The sequence below is a fragment of the Notechis scutatus genome, chromosome 4 (genome assembly GCF_049901735.1).
Source record: "Notechis scutatus isolate UNSWTSFEM ecotype Mainland chromosome 4, rNotScu1.2, whole genome shotgun sequence".
NCBI classification, from domain to species: Eukaryota; Metazoa; Chordata; class Lepidosauria; order Squamata; family Elapidae; genus Notechis; species Notechis scutatus.
Window position 1 is genome coordinate 97,375,034 of NC_142012.1, and position 16,176 is coordinate 97,391,209.

At 41.1% G+C, this 16,176-nt stretch overlaps 1 protein-coding gene across 4 annotated transcripts in view; it reads left to right on the forward strand.

Annotated features, from left to right (window-relative positions):
- The first annotated feature begins 5,400 nt into the window (after positions 1 to 5,400).
- STAMBPL1 (STAM binding protein like 1) overlaps positions 5,401 to 16,176 on the forward strand; it is a 44,412-nt gene continuing 33,636 nt past the window's right edge. The window contains exon 1 of one of the 4 annotated variants that reach the window (XM_087964179.1): positions 5,401 to 5,475. The gene's annotated coding sequence lies outside the window, so the exon portion shown is untranslated. Of the gene's footprint in view, positions 5,476 to 9,510; positions 9,855 to 16,176 lie in introns of those variants that run through there. The other 3 variants (XM_087964176.1, XM_026687163.2, XM_026687164.2) reach the window with 3 other exon arrangements.

Below are 16,176 nucleotides of genomic sequence, written 5' to 3' on the forward strand. Positions count from 1 at the left end.
CCATCTATATTCAATTATATTTTTTAGATAGGTTTTAGACTAGGTTTTTAATTATTATTTTAATTATTTTAATTTTTAAATATTCTGTAGTGTGATTGTGATGTGGTGTTTGGTACACTGTGCTGGAGTAGCTTTCAAATTTCATTGTATTTGTAGAATGCAATGACAATAAAGGTATTCTATTCTATTCTCTAGTTGTCTGCATTTCAGTGTGGGAGAAAATTTTTTTAAAAAAACTTGTTTAGTGCACCTAATCAACTTTGGCTGATCTCAAAAGGCCTAGCTGGGAATTTGAAAAAAAAAAAAAAACCATACAGGAGAAAAGAAATATCTATATTGTTGTTGTTGTTTTAGGAAAAGAAAAAGAAATAATAATCAGGAGTTGACCCTAACTCAAAATCTTACTTCCTGATGCTAATTAACTGCACATCGGAGCTTTTGGGACCAATTGGAGAATGTATTTAAGCAATGTCTGGGGAACAAGCATAGACTCTCCACTCCAGATATGTCAAACTTGATTTCATTGAGGGTGTATCAGGGTTGTGTTTGACCTTAGGGGGCCCGGGTGGGCATGGCCTGGGTGGACATGGCCAGCTCGATGTCATTTGTGTCAGGGGTACCAGTGGCAGCCCGAGCCCTCTGCCAATGAAAACAGGCTCCCAAGCTCCATTTTAAGATGCAATGACCTCCTGCAACCCTCTGCTAGCGAAAACGGAGCTCAGAAGGGCCATATGTGACCCTCCTGAGCTCCATTTTCACTGGCAGGGCCAGTCCTTCTCTGTTTCCGCAGGCCAAATCTAAGCACCCCATGGGCCGCATCTGATCCCCAGGCCTTGAGTTTGACACCCCTGATCCACTCCTACCCCAAGCACTACTGAGTAATAGTGTATAGCCAGATAAGTATTGAATGTAGAAGTAAATAAGCAAGTACAGGCACAGTTTGCTTTAAGAATACATTAGGAATAGCTAGTCATAAATCAAAAATAGACACAATGCTACTTATGAGTCAAGTTGCCTACTCTCATAACTGGATGTTCCAGATTAAATACCTAACATACTTGGAGTTGTTACTTTGGTCGAAGAATTAACTATTTCCAATAGTTCCATCTAATGCAGTTTCAATAATCACATTTATTATAGCAGAAGCTGAGTTGTTGTTTTTTTTTTACAGGATTGTACCACACACATATAGGAAAAATAACTTTGTTTTGGTTCCTTGAGCTCTAAGTTAAATACTGAAAATGGAAAATTATTAAATCAAGTTGCAAACAAGTTTCTATAAGGTGGTGAGAAAAATCATGATTTTGTTTTTGTTGTTTTTTAAAAGCATGCTATTATGGGAATTCATCTGTCTTATTGGCTTCTTTAGTTAATTAACATAATTAAATGTCATCATGCTTTCATTGCACTGACCACAAATTATTCCACACACCTAACTAAGTGGACTTTCATTTAAGTTCTGAACAGTTATATTTGATTAATTTTCTTTCTAAATATGCACTTAAGTTGCTCTGATTGCATCAGTCTACTTTAAAATTGTTTATGATTTGGAGGTACGCTTTTCAATGGAAAGGGGCTCAGTGACATGCTTAATAAATACAGCTAACTCTCTCTCTCTCCCCCCCCCCAAGTTAGTTAATTTAATTAAAATTTCAATAATTTAGAAATTCCATTATTTAATTTGGGGAATTTAACATGGAAGAATGTAATTGTCTAACTGTTGATAGACGAATTCTGCCAAGGATGATCCTTTAGGAAAAGTTCTGGCTTCTTTTGCTAACAACATTCATTTTAAGTGGGAGTTAGAAATGATTTTATTGTTGGCCTTTGGCAATAATGTTTTTTTTTTTTTTAATTTCAAAAGGCACAAAAAGATTTGCTATCCTTGACTGAACATTAACCACTAAGAGGAAGAAAGAGAAGATGGCTCATATGTGATTGCCAAAAAGCTTTATGACTATCCAAAACAAAAAACAAAAATAATAATAATAAAAAAAGGACACAGGTAGCAGGTGGAGGGAGACTACTAGATCTTCAAGGAAGAATGTAAAGAGCAGAGATTCAGCAGATTCTGACCAGTTCTGGATAACTGGTAGCGGAAAATTTGAGTAGTTCAAAGAACTAGCAAATACCACCTCTGCAGTAGTGGGGTTTAATTTTTTTTTTACTGCCAATTCTGTGGGTGTGGCTTGGTGGGCGTGGCAGGGGAAGGATACTATAAAATCTCCAGTCACAGGTGGTATTTTCCAGTTCTCCGAACTACTCAAAATTTCCGCTACCGGTTCTCCAGAACTGGTCAGAACCTGCTGAATACCAGCTCTGCACCTCTGACTGGTCCCGCCCCCATCTATTCTCTGCCTCCCGAGTCCCAGCTGATTGGCTGGGTCTTCTTTTGTTGCCCTGCACAGGAGAACGGAGCTGAAAAGGGGTGGGGAGGGAATGGGATTTTGCAAAAAACTTCCCCTGGAGTGGGAAGGGAATGGGAATTTTACAGTATCCTTCTCCTGTCATGCTCACCAAGCCATGCCATACCCGCCAAGCCACACCCACCAAAACTGGTAGTAAAAAAAAATTGAACCCCACCACTGGTAAAGAGGTAATCTAGAACTTATAGAGTGATTCCCAGGAAAGCTCAAATTGAGCTGAGATTGGCAAGGATGTTAAGAATAACAAAGAAGTCTTCATTAGATATATAGGAAGAAGGTCAATATAACATCTGCTTGGGTAACAGTGCTAACAAGTGACAGAGGAAAAAACCAGAATCACTCATCTTCTCTTTTGCCTCAGTGTTCTCTACAAGAAAGTAAATATTTATCCAGGGAACTGGGAATAGAAGACTGAAGGGTCAGCAATGAAGCAGGACATTGATAGGAATATGATCAGGGAGTATCTTCTTACTTTGAATGAATTTAAATTCCAGGTCCAAATGAATGGATAAGCAGCTAGACACTATATCTTAAGAAAATAGTTTGAAGGAACTGGGAATGTTTAGGCTTGAAAGCTTAAACTTCATCTTATTATGTCATTCTTCAAATAACTATAAGAATGCCACATAGAAGGTCAAGTCCAAAATGTCTACTCCTCCAGTGTGCAGGATAAAAAAATAATGGATTTAAGTTACAGGAGGAAAGTTTCTAATTCACTGTTAGAGGAAAGAAAAGCCTTTCTGACTGGCAGTACCACTTGGCAGTGGAACCAATTATTTGGGGAAACAATAACTTATTCTTAAGTTGTGTGTATTCAACTTACTGGATGTATTCAGACGAAAACATCATCTATCAGAAATGCTTTAATTTAGATTCCTGCCCAGAGCAAGAAGGTAAACTCAGCATTTCTTTCCCTTTCCATTTCTCTGATTTTGATGAACTTTCTTTAATTGCTATTAATCAATTAGAACCCTTTTTTTTTTTTACAGAATTGGATAAAAATTTCAGGCCCAGAAACTCCTTCTGAGGGAATGAAATATGACACACTTCAGACCAGTAAGCGTGTCATAGTAAGGGCAACTTCTACTCAAGTGACTTTTATTATTCAATTTTTCTGTGAATGGACTAATGTGTTTTTTTACAACTTGTCAGAAGAATTGGATGTTAACATAGTAGTTGTTTTTCATAAATCTGCTTAGGAGGAAAAACTCTTTAAAAGGAAATGTTAGGATTCTATGTATAGAGAGAGATTAAAAAGGATTTGCTTTCTTCCATTACTGTACATATTTCTATGTATATAGCATGGACTGACCCCACATACCATTTAAAAAGAGTAATTGCAGGAAACAAGGATTGTTTTGGATCAAGAATTCTCAGCCTAACTTAACTGACAGTATAAAATAAGAGGCAACTGGACTTTGTTTTTCTTTGAAGACATTTCACTTCTCATCCAAGAAACTTCTTCTATCAGAACTGAAGAAGCTTCTTGGATGAGAAGCAAAATGTCTTCAAGGAAAAACGAAGAAGTCCAGTTGCCTCTTGAAAAAACACCGTTGGGACACCTTTGACCTGGATAACTAAGAATCTCCATAGACATAAAGTAAGATCATATGCACTGTTATGTACTTGAAGGTACCGATTATTAAAATAATAAAATATTTTGTTTCTCTGACTTTCTCCTTATTCCTTCTCAAAACATCTATGGGAAATAATCTCTGAGGAAACAGGGAAGAAGAAAAATATCTAAGAATCTATACACTTGAGTTTCTCCTTTCTTACCTCTAGGGTCAATCCTATCCATCCAACTGAACTCAGTTCAGAAACAACCTTTGTTAAAAACTTTTGAAGTCTGGAATTTTCATTGTTTGATGTATTGTTTGGCAATATCAGAAATAATTCAACATGCACAAGTGAAATAGCAATAGCAATAGCCCTTAGACTTATATACCGCTTTATAGTGCTTTACAGCCCTCTCTAAACTGTTTACAAAGTCAACATATTGCCCCCAACAATCTAGGTCCTCATTTTACCAACTTTGGAAGGATAGGCTGAATCAACCTTGAGCCAGTCAGTATCAAACTTTTGACAGTGGGCAGAGTCAATCTGCAATACTGCATTCTAAACACTGCCACCACAACTCTTATCTGTGCCACTACATAGCCACTCATCTTGTTTTCAAAATTAAAAAAACCACATCTAATGATATTTACAGTTTATAAAACACAGAATCTGTGATATATGCATCAAACTATCTCAGGACTTGTTTCGATGCAACTATAATATAGCATTAGCATAACAGAACATGATTTAGTTACATTGTATAACAGGAGTACCACTGCAAACTTGCATATAATAATAATATACATTGTCACGACTCAACTGATAGTAGTTCCACTTACTACAAATGTGTGGAATAACTAGTCTAAAATACAGTGGAGTTACTCTTCTTTGGAGATATAGGTGCGAAGTGCATCCTTTTTTATATTGGTACATCAAATTGTGTGTGTGTGTGTGTACATATACATACATACATATATATATGTGTGTGTGTGTTTGTGTGTGTATGTATATATGGATGTGTGTGTATACATACAAACACATATATGCAGTACACACACATGCATGTATGGTGACATGAAAATGTAGATGGAAGGAGATGAGAAGGTACAAAAAAAATAAGCTGTCAGAAACCCACAAATGAATGGGATTGGTGTTTGGTGAGTATTAATTTGAACGCAAAAGTGAATAGTCTGCCCCCCAAAAAAAAAATCCTCATTGAAGTGGGATTATTTAGAGTGCAGAAAAGTTAAACATCACCACCTGGTGCGAAGCTATGAAATAACAAGCTATCATTTGAGAATCATTTGTATCAATCATTGAATAACAGAAGGTCTATGGATTTAAATAAAGTCAATATTTGAACTCAAATAGAGGAGGAGAACTGAATTACAAAACAAGGATTTGAAGCAAGAGTAACTGGTTTGAGTAAGAAGAGAGGAAGGGTGAGAAACCTGTGGTTGGATGGAGCTGATAAGTTCTTCAAAAAGAGGTGAGAAGCTTGAAGAAAAGGGGCAATGCATGGAGTTGGGAGAAACAGCAATGGATTGCAAAGGCGGAAAAGGTTGGAGAGATGCAATGAATGGTGTTGGTAAATTCACCCAAGTTTCCTTAATTTATCTGCTCTTTCCTTTTCTGCACTTTGCCACTATTTATTTCAAAAAGGGTATTAAAAAATCTGTTGGGCGTTTCTGTATGATAACTAGTCAAGCTCAACTTTGGCAAGTCTTTATTTTTCTAGTAGCATTGCAAAACTGCAATGATCTGATTGCACATCACAAAAGTAGAATTATTATACTATGCTTTTTGCTAAATCTATGTACTGGTAGCACCCAGTATATGCTTTACCATCCCTAAGTTAACTAATTGATTATAGACCCTAGAAATGTATGTAAGGTTACTTTTAAAAATACCATTATATTCTAAAGAAGTTTGGAAGAAAAAAAATGGATCAAACTGGGTTGGACTTTGACTGTAAAAATAATAATTCAAAATTGGTAACATTTACCAAACGTTCTTGGTCATGCTGGGCTTTGTTCTGTGACAAAAAATGTCAAATTCTCCTCCTTCTCCTCTTCCTCCTCTTTTGTAGAGTGCAAAATCCAGCCTTACCTAGGGGTAAGGGATAAGACCTTTGCTCTTTGCAAAGGGGCTTTTTTGGCCCCTTTGGGGTATTTTTTTGCTTTTAGTAGGCAGTATCTTAGCTGTATGGGTGTGAATGGTGTGTGTGCATGATTGAGAATTCAGCAAAGATCTAACAATTGGAACAGCAAATAAGTACTTTCTTACATCGGCTGTCTTCCAGCAGAAAAACTGCACTGCAGATAACAAGGGGGAAAAACCCCATATATTCTGCCCTTCTTCCCCACTCCCTGCCCTGCCCAAGATGATGAATGGTTTCCTCCAATGTGAAAAAGAAAAGAAGTGGGTGGAGAAAGTGCATTTATTACAGAGTCAGGGAGGAAACCTCAGCAGCAGATAGCATTTAATGTCTTTCCGAGTACAAACTCTTATGGGCAGGGAAACAGGTATTGCAAGAAAAGGGTATAAGGAGAAATGAAATTCTTTGCAAAAAATAGCAGGTAGGAATGCTACCTAATCTAAAATGTGCAAGTGACAAGTAAAAAAATCTTCTCTCACTGCGATGACTTCTGGTTTGAAGGGCTTCGGCGACAGGCAGGAATCCGTGATCATGCACGGTTTCTGTCTGGGCTCGCCGCTGGAGCACCCCGAGCCGGCTGGTTTCGGGGCTAAGCCACCCCGTAGAGGTGGTGAAGAGGGGGGAGACCACCAGCAGGGTCGAGGAGAGCCGCATCTCTCCTCCTCAGCTGGCCATTACTCTCTTTCCCGAAGGCGGTTGTAGCGGTGGTCAGAAATGGCCACCACAAAGAAGAACTCGACCGGAAAAGAATGTGCAGGAGGAAGATAAGAAGTGAAAGTTTTGGCTGACCGGGTTAAATTGTAAAAGCAACAACCAAGGTACCCTGGAATTTAAACTTATAAAAAATAACATCGCTCCCAAAGAAGAGTCGGAAGCAGCGAAGGAAAGTGAAAAGGGAAAGGTTTGGCGCTTTTTTTCCCTTCTCTCTCCTTCCCTATACTGACAATTAAGAGACTTAAGTAAGAAATCAGAAAAATCTGCTTTGACATCAATAGGCAATTAAGCTGAAAATAAAACAAAATGTCAAAGGGATAATAAAGATTTCTGGACATTAAAAACTTTCTTTTTCATAAGCAGGAAGGGAGAGAAAAAGAATAAGGGCAGGATCTGGAAGAGGGAGGAGACTGCCTGGAATTAAAAAGAATCTACAGTAAAACTTCAACAAGACTTCTAAAAGATACATTTTAACTGAAACTTTGCAACTAAATAGTAACCCCAGGAAGAGAAAGTGGGAAAAAAAAGAGCAAAAAAGAAACAGCTTGCGTGTATTTGGATTATTTGGTGATCTTTGGATTTTTGGTTATTATATTTGAATGACTAAAATCAATCGGGTGGTTGTTTAAAAATTTATACAATGGCACCACTTCTGGATGAATTGAAAATGGAATTTAAAAAGTACAAAGAAGATGCACAAGAAGGGAAGGGTTCTTTTGGCTTTTGATTTTGAAATGGGTGCTGCCAGTGGCAAACAAGCCATTCTTCCATAACCACTAAGCGATACCATTCATGGCAAATCTGACCACTTGAACTAATCTGAACTAAGGCTAAAAGTTGGAAAAGATGCCTAGTTGGTCATAGGAGGGATATAGGTGTGGCACCGTGCATTCGCTTTTTCGTAAATAACTGTTTTTCTCTAGTTCCTGTATGATCCAGAACAGTGTGGCGAACCTTTTCGGCACCAAGTGCCGAAATGGGAGCGTGTGCACACAGGGGAACACTGGAAACCGGAAGAGCAGTTTCCTGTCATGCGAATGTGTGGGAGCACTGGAAACTGGAAGAGCAGTTTCCCAGCCTGCATGCATGTACTAGGAAGCTGAGCTTCCAGTTTCCGGCATGCACATGCATGATATCCACCTGGTCTTGCAGTTTCTGGTGTGCATGCACACACAAAGACTAGCTGGCTGATGCGTGCCAGAACCCAGAAGAGCAACAGGCAATGGCTGGCATGCCCGGAGAGATGGCTCTGCATGCTACTTCCTGCACGCGTGCCATAAGTTTGCCATCACAGATCTAGAAGGAAGTTAAATAGCTCCCAAGTATGCCTTCAGCTACTTTGCACCAAGCTTTCCACATATGAATTATACCCATATCATGTTAAGTGTTTTGTTGCTTTTAATCTCCATGTCATTTGTGTTCTCAACTCTCATATTTTAATACTGATTTTAATATAAGGAAATTAGGGTGCATACACAAATTTATAGAGGAAAGTCAAGATAAGCATGTGTGTGTGTGTGAGGAGAGAGACAGACAGACAGACATATAACAGCATAGATTCACAGGAATATTTCTTGGCCTGGAAAAGTTAATGAGATGAGCCCATGTAATGGAGCATGAGAATAACCTTGGGAGCTTTAGCCAGGGCAAGATAACAGACATCTCAGCCCACAGAAGGAACAGGAACATGGAAAGCATCTCAGCATTCTCTGGAAAGTAAAGGCAAGGGACAGAAACGTGCTTTCAGGCTTACAAGACATTTATTTTTATTTATTTTATTTCTATTATCAGATTTAGAGGCTACCCACATCTCACCCACATATTAACTCTGAGCAGTGTACAATTAAAACGTACATAAAATAAAAACGTACATAAAAACTATGCAAATATTTTGTTAAAACAGGGTCGGAATAATTAAAGTTAAAAAAAAAAGGTGGGAAGGGCCTTCGAGGTGATAACATCCTCAAAGTTGGCTAAGCCCAAGCAAGTTAAGCAAGAGACAGGTCTTCGACTCTCCATTCCCTTCCAAAGGTGCTTTTGCAAGAGGAAACTGGACTTTCTGGTTTTTCTTTGAAGACATTTCGCTTCTCATCCAAGAAGCTTCTTCAGCTCTGACAGGACAGTGGGGAATGGAAGGATTTATATTCCTTGCTGGTAATTTGCATCGTTTTAGTTTGCAATTTTTCTTCTGGAAATGCATTCCCTTTAAAAAAAAAAAAAAAAAAAAAAGGAAGTCCAGTTGCCTCCTGAAAAAGCACCTTTGGGACAACCATGACCTGGATGTCTGAGAATCTCCACAGACATCTCCATTTCCTTCCAATAAAGGTTTCCATGTTTTTGGTGCCTTCTTTGGTGTACACTGAAGAGCTGACCTCACCCTGCCTCTGGTCCCCTCCTTTGGCACCGCTGCTTCTCCTCTCGTCCACCTGATCGCCGTATTTTTTGGGGGGGGTGATTTGAGCGGTTACCCCAAAGTTTCGCTCCCACCAATTACAATAACCCCAACACCAGCCTGGGTCCCCTGTGGCTTGAGAGGGGAATGAAAACAAAACCAAAAAAAACCCCAACGCAGAAGCGGACATGCGACTGTCTCCGCTGCCGAGTCCGCCGTTGGATCCCTTTCCTCAGTCTGAGGTGTCCGCCTTTTGCCCCACCCCGTCCCCGTTAGCTCGGTGTAACTATAAGCCCGCGCGCGGCGCCACCCCTTCGCCCCGCCAGGGGAAGAAATGGGAGCCTCTTCTTCCTCAGCGAGACCCTGCCGGGACGGGAGGCCTCTCGCGTGAGAGGAATCGGCGCCCGCTGTCCCCGGCGGCTTGGCACCGCCGCTCACAGGGGAGGAAGCGAGGCCAGGGTGCAGCTGCTGGGCCGGCCTCGGGCTTCTCATTGTTGAGAGATTGTGGCGGGGCGGCAGCCGCGAAAGGAGGCGAGCGCCAGGCGGCCAACCTCCCCGCTTCGAGGAGAATCTAGCCACCCTGCGCAACGACGGTGGCGTCAGGGTAAGCGAGCCTCAAGGGCGCCGCCCGCCTCCTTTGTGTATCTTTCTTGAGCGCGTGGGAAGGGGTGGCCGCGTAAGGAAGACTGGGCTGGCTTCGAAGGCAAGGGAAGGAGAGCGGGAACGGCGGGGGAAACGCCGGCGTGTGGCGTGTTTTTAGCAGCGGCAGCGGCGGTGGTCTCCATGGCTCGTCGCCTCGCTCGGAGCTTGCGGTGGCTTTGGGTTGGCTGCTTTTCGCCTCACCTAGCAGAGAGGACCGACCGGCTTCTCGTGTTTTGTAGCACTGCGCTGCCAGGACTTATGAGTGTGGCCTTTATGGAGGGTTGGGTGGGTGGGGGAGATAGTGGGCTTCTACGGCAGAACTGCTATTCCCCCCTCTTCCTCAACTGCGGAAAATTGGTGCAGCGACTAGGGCATGGAGAGAGACCAGTTGTGGTGTTGCCTTAACATCTCTCCCCTCCTTCTACCCGTCAGCCCACAACGGGACTGACGCTGGCTTTAGTTGTTGTCCCGCGGGGCATATCCAAGCCCTCCTGGGAATAGCAATTATGGTTTTTTTTGTTTGCTTGTTTGTTCTAGCAAGCAGGTGCTGCAACTCAAGTGTTAACGCATCTCTTCTTTCGAGCTCGTTCTACGCTTCCAGGACTGCGGCTTTCTCTTTGCTTACCCTCAGCAGTTTAGCGTGTATTGATCGCGAGGAGTGTGTGTGTGTATATATGTGTATGTTTTAACCATGCTCTGCAATCGGATACCTGTCGGACCAAAAGCATATCGGGGGTAATGTGTAAAGCAACGTTGAGAAGATCCAGGACCAATAATTGATTTGGAAGGCCATGTTGGAAGCGGATAATCATAAATTGCATAAATATATATGTGGGAGAACACTTCCCAATTCAAGGTGACTTGACATTTTGGCAGAATGAAAACCATATTCTATTTCCAATCAGGTTCAACATACTAAAGACGCAATTCTGGCTTAGCAATTATTCTTGTCCTGTTTTTATCATAGGTGATTCAAAATGATACCCAGAAATCACATTATAAAGATATATTATTTTGTGCAAAACAGAAGTGTCAGGCAGTTATGTTGGCTTGAATGGTGTCCTTCTTCCTTGTAAATCCTCCAGTTGTATTGGAAGTTAGGCTGCTGGAATGCTTTGAAAGACATCTGGATGGTTCCTGGTTGGAAAATGCTGGTTTCCTAAGCTGGCCTAGTTTTGCCATCCTGAGATTTTGAACAAACCCAGTGGTGTATTAACTATTAAGCAGACTAATATGGCTTCGTTTGCACAGGAGGAGGGCACCAAGATTTGTCAGTGCTTAGGCCACCACTGAACAGACCATATTTTCTCTTGAAATAATATATTTTAAAAGACCAATGAAATAGAAATGTTACTATATCACATTACATAAAGAAAGGTTTGCCATTTCTATACTTGGATCCACCAAAAAAGATGCATTATATCATATAATCTCTAACATGACTGATATGACTAGGACTGGATTAAATCTGAAGGGAGACAATCATCTTGAACAATTCAGCAATTCAGGATCATAAGATCACAGTACAGAGGATAATGCCAGGCATATGCTTTTAATAAACAAGCAGAGCTCAATTTTAATCATAAAAGTGGTACATTTTAGATACGCATGTTTGCATTAGATGCATAAAGTCAATTTTACCCTGTGCATTACCTTCAGCTATTCCTTTTAAAAATAAACTGGCTGGTGTATCTCTAAATTTCCTTTCCATTTTATACCGGATGGAGATGAAATCCAGGCAACATCAGGGTAAGAGGCTGGCTTATCATTTATTTGGTTCATCATCAAGCAGCCTTGTAGCCATTTTTACCTACTGTAGCACTTTCATTGATGAGGACAGCAATGGCTGTGTCAACTGAGGAGTTCAGTGAATTGGAAATCCCATCTGGAAGTTGTCAGGTTGAAGAAATACTATAAAGAAAGTCTGATTTGTTTATTTTAAATTTATCTCTTGATTTTTGGGGGCTTATAAACTACTTCAGTCATGAATGACTCTGAGTCATTCCCAACCTTCCGAGATCAGGCAAAAACACATACAGTACTCATAAAATAATATCCACACGAAGAGCCTGTATGGTGTAGTGCAGTGGTGGCTAACCTTTACGGTGCCGGAAACCGGAACAGCAGCTCCCCAACCGGAAGAGCAACTGGCGACAGCTGGTGTGCCCAGAGAGATGGCTCTGCATGCCACTTCCAGGATGCGTGGCATAGGTTTGCCATCACGGGTGTAGTGGTTAAGGCATCTGGCTAGAAACCTGGAGAATTCTAGTTCCTCTTCCATCTGGAATAACCTTGGGCCAGTCACTCACTAGGAAGGAGGAAATGGTACATCACTTACAAGAAAACTTCAGGGACTAGTCAGGAGTCAAAACTGCCAGGAATCAAAACTGACTCAAATGTCAAAAAGAAAAACTGCATATTGCTTTGATGATTATGTGCCGTCAACTCAATACAGAATCTTAGTAACCATACAGATAGATTTTCATTAGTAGGATTTCTTCCCATTGTGATGTTTCAGGTCTACCAATGGTGCACCTCTTGCAACGATAACAGAGGCAATCTTCTTTTTCCTGCTATCTTTTCCACCGTTACAAGCTTCTCCAGAGAGCTAGGTTTGCAATATTAGGACTGAAATAAGATAATTTTGAGTCTGATGTGTCTCCAGTGAGAATTCTGGTTGATTTGTTCAATGATCTGTTTAAGTTCAAAAACACCTCGACCTACAATCATTTGTTTAGTAACCATTCAAAGTTACAACAGCACTGAAAAAAAGTGACTTATGAGCAGTTTTCACACATCCTACCAGTGCAGCATCCCCATGCTGACATGATCAGCAAAATTCAGGGCTAGGCAACTGGCGTGTATATGATCACCATTTGTAAGCTTGCTAGCTGGCTTCTGACAAGCAAAGTCGGATTCTCCCAAAGGTGCTTTTTTTTTTTTTTTTCAAGAGGCAACTGGACTTCCTGCACATTTCACTTCTCATCCAAGAAGTTTTCAGCTCTGGCTGGATGGTGGGGAATGGAAGGATTTATACTCCTTGAGTATAAATCCTTCCAACCTTCCATTCCCCGCCATCCTGTCAGAGCTGAAGAAGCTTCTTCGATGAGGAGTGAAACGTCTTCAAAGAAAAACCAGAAAGTCCAGTTGCCTCTTGAAAAAGCATCTTTGGGACAACCATGACTTGGATGACTGAGAATAACTGCATGATTTATTTAACAATTACAATGATTTGCTTAATTGGCAAAAATGTCGCATAATGGGATGCAACTCATTTAATAATTGCCTTGCTTAGCAATGGAAATTTGGACTTGATTGTGGTCCTAAGTCCAAATAACAGAATTGGAAGCAACCTTAGAGGTCTTCTAGTCCAATACCCTGCACAAGCAGGAGACCCTATACCAGGGTCTGCAACCTTAAACACTCAAAGAGCCATTTGGACCCATTTCCCACAGAAAAGAAAACACTGGGAGCCAATAATTTAACAACCGGTGTGACTAGGTGGGTGTGGCCAACTCGACTTCACTCCCTCTCACCCAGTCGTCACCTTCTCCGGAATATGGAGTGAGTCTCCATCCCCTGTCATCACCGTTACTTTCTCAGGCCAGGCGAGGAGTGATGGGGAGGGGAAGGGCCAGCCAGTGGTGGGATCAGCCGACGGAGCCACAGCAGAGGGCCAAAAGAGCTGCATGTGGCTCCAGAGCTGCAGGTTGCAGAGCCCTGCCCTATATTTCAGACAAATAGCTGTCCAATTTCTTCTTAAAAACCTCCAGTGATGGAGCATCCACAACTTTAAGCTGTTCCACTGGTTAACTGTTCTCACTATCAGAAAGTTTCTCCTTAGGACTAGGCTGCTTCTCTTCTTGATTAGTTTCCATTCATTGTTTCTTGTCTGATGTTTTAGTAATTAGTTTGTTCCCCTCCCCCTCTTCTTTGTGCCAGCCCTTCAAATATTGGAACATTGCTATCAAGTCTCCTCTAGTCCTTCTTTCCACTACACTAGACATACCCAATTCCTGTAACCCAGAGGTGTCAAACTCGATTTCATCAGGGTTGTGTTTGAACTCGGGGCGCCGGGGTGAGCATGGCCAGGGTGGGCATGGCCAACTTGACATCACTCATGTTGGGGGTGCCTGTGGTGGCCGGAACGCTCTGCCAGCAAAGACGGGCTCGTGAGCTCATTTTCAGATGCGATGGCCTCCTGCAACCCACTGCCAGAGAAAACTGAGCTCAGGAGGGTCAAGCACACCACTTGCAAGCTCTGTTTTCGGCCGGGATGGCCTCCTACAACTCTCTGCCAATGAAAGCAGAGCTTGGGAGGGCCACAGGCTGGCAGAGGCACCACAGGCTGTTCCTTCGCTGTTTCCAGGGTGGCCCCATGGAAATGGAGATCTGGCCCGCAGGCTTTGAGTTTGACACTGCTGCTGTAACATTTCTTTGTATGTTTTATCCTCCAACCGCCTAATCATCTTTGTTGCTCTTCTCTGTACTCTTCCCAGAGTCTCAATATCTTCTTTATGTTGTGGTGACCAAAACTGGATAAAATATTTCAAATGTGGTCTTAAAATGGTACTAATGCTTCATGAGATCTTGATTCTATTCGTCTGTTAATGAGCCTGGGATGCAACACAGTGCTGGCTCATATTTAAGTGATTGTCCACTAGGACTCCAAGATCCCTTTCGCAGTTATTGCTGTTGGGTCCATTACCATCTGACTCAACATTTTTTAAAAATCTGTACTTGTACCTTTGGCTTTTCCTGCCCAGGTGTAAAACTTTACTTTTCTCAGTATTGAATTTCATTTTGTTGATAAGGCCCAGTGTTCAAGTCTGTCAAGATCCTTTTGGAACTTGAACCTGTCTTCTGGGATGTTGGCTATTCCTGCCACCTTAGTGTTATCTGCAAATCTGATGAGTTCCCCTATATCCTCATCTAAATTGTTTATAGTTGAGGACTACCTGTAATCTTTCTATCCCATTTTTTCAAAGTCCAGCATTATTTTCCATAGAGTGTCACAGAGAAAACTACTGCTGTGCAGTTTGAACCTTTGCAGTTATAGATACATACTGGCATCTGAATGTCTTTCCTAATTCCTTCACTCCAAGTTCTAGTATTTAGTTTATTTCTTGACTGCTAGTTCTTTTACTATTGATAGTTAATTCTAAAAGGCAAGAGGTATACATCACTTCATTATCATTCACTTCATTATCTTTATTGTCAATTCTAACACTGGTTTCTGTGCCTGTTGTCATTAGTTTGGCCTTCTTTATATATAGCAATATCAATAGCACTTAGACTTATATACCACTTTACAGCTCTCTCTAAATGGTTTCCAGAGTCAGCCTATTGCCCCAATTTGGGTCCTCATTTTACCCACCTCAGAAGGATGGAAGGCTGAATCAACTTGAGCCTGATGAGATTCGATTTCAAACTGCTGGCAGCCGGCAATCAGCAGAAGTAGCCTGCAATACTGCATTCTAACCACTGTGCCACCCTGGCACAGTATTTAATCTTACTCCCATTTTTTATTGTGCTCCTTAGTTGTCATTACTGGAGCTTATGGATCATTTGCATCATATCAGGCTCACATCATCACTATAGCACAGCAAGTTATTGATGTGTGTTCTTCCAGTTTTAAAGCCACACTCATCTTCCAATCCAACTTCCATCAAAATATATATTCCACACAAAGATTGAGTAAGAGGAGACTATATATACACTGTGTAGCATACAGTTTCATCTCACTCCTATGACAACGTGAAATAAGTTATATTATCTGAACTGTGGCTTCCTGAAATATGTAAAAGGTTTATATGAGGACAGCAAAGTGTTCTGAGATACCCATTTTGCTAACCACAGTCCATAGTTTGACATGATGGACAACTCAGGCTTTTTGACAATCAATGAAGCACATGCTGTCATTTTCAAAGAAATTAGAAGAAACAAGCAGTTATTCAACCTACATCAGCAATAATGCTTTATATTCCTTGGCCTTTTCTAAAGCCAGCTTGAACATCTGGCATCTCTCCGTATAGGGTTTAATCTTTGTGCATGATCCTAAGTATTATTTTGCTAGCATGTGAAATTAAAGATATGATAAAATAATCCATCCATTCTGTTTGGTATTGTTATGTAAATTGACCTTTTCTAATTTTTTGGCCACCGTGTCTTTTTCCAGATTTGATGGCATATCTTAGACATGCTTCAGTTATTTTACTGATTCTTCTGTTGCTAGCCATATTCCTGTTGCTATTTCCATCAGTTCTCGTAGCCTGCCAGCTTGG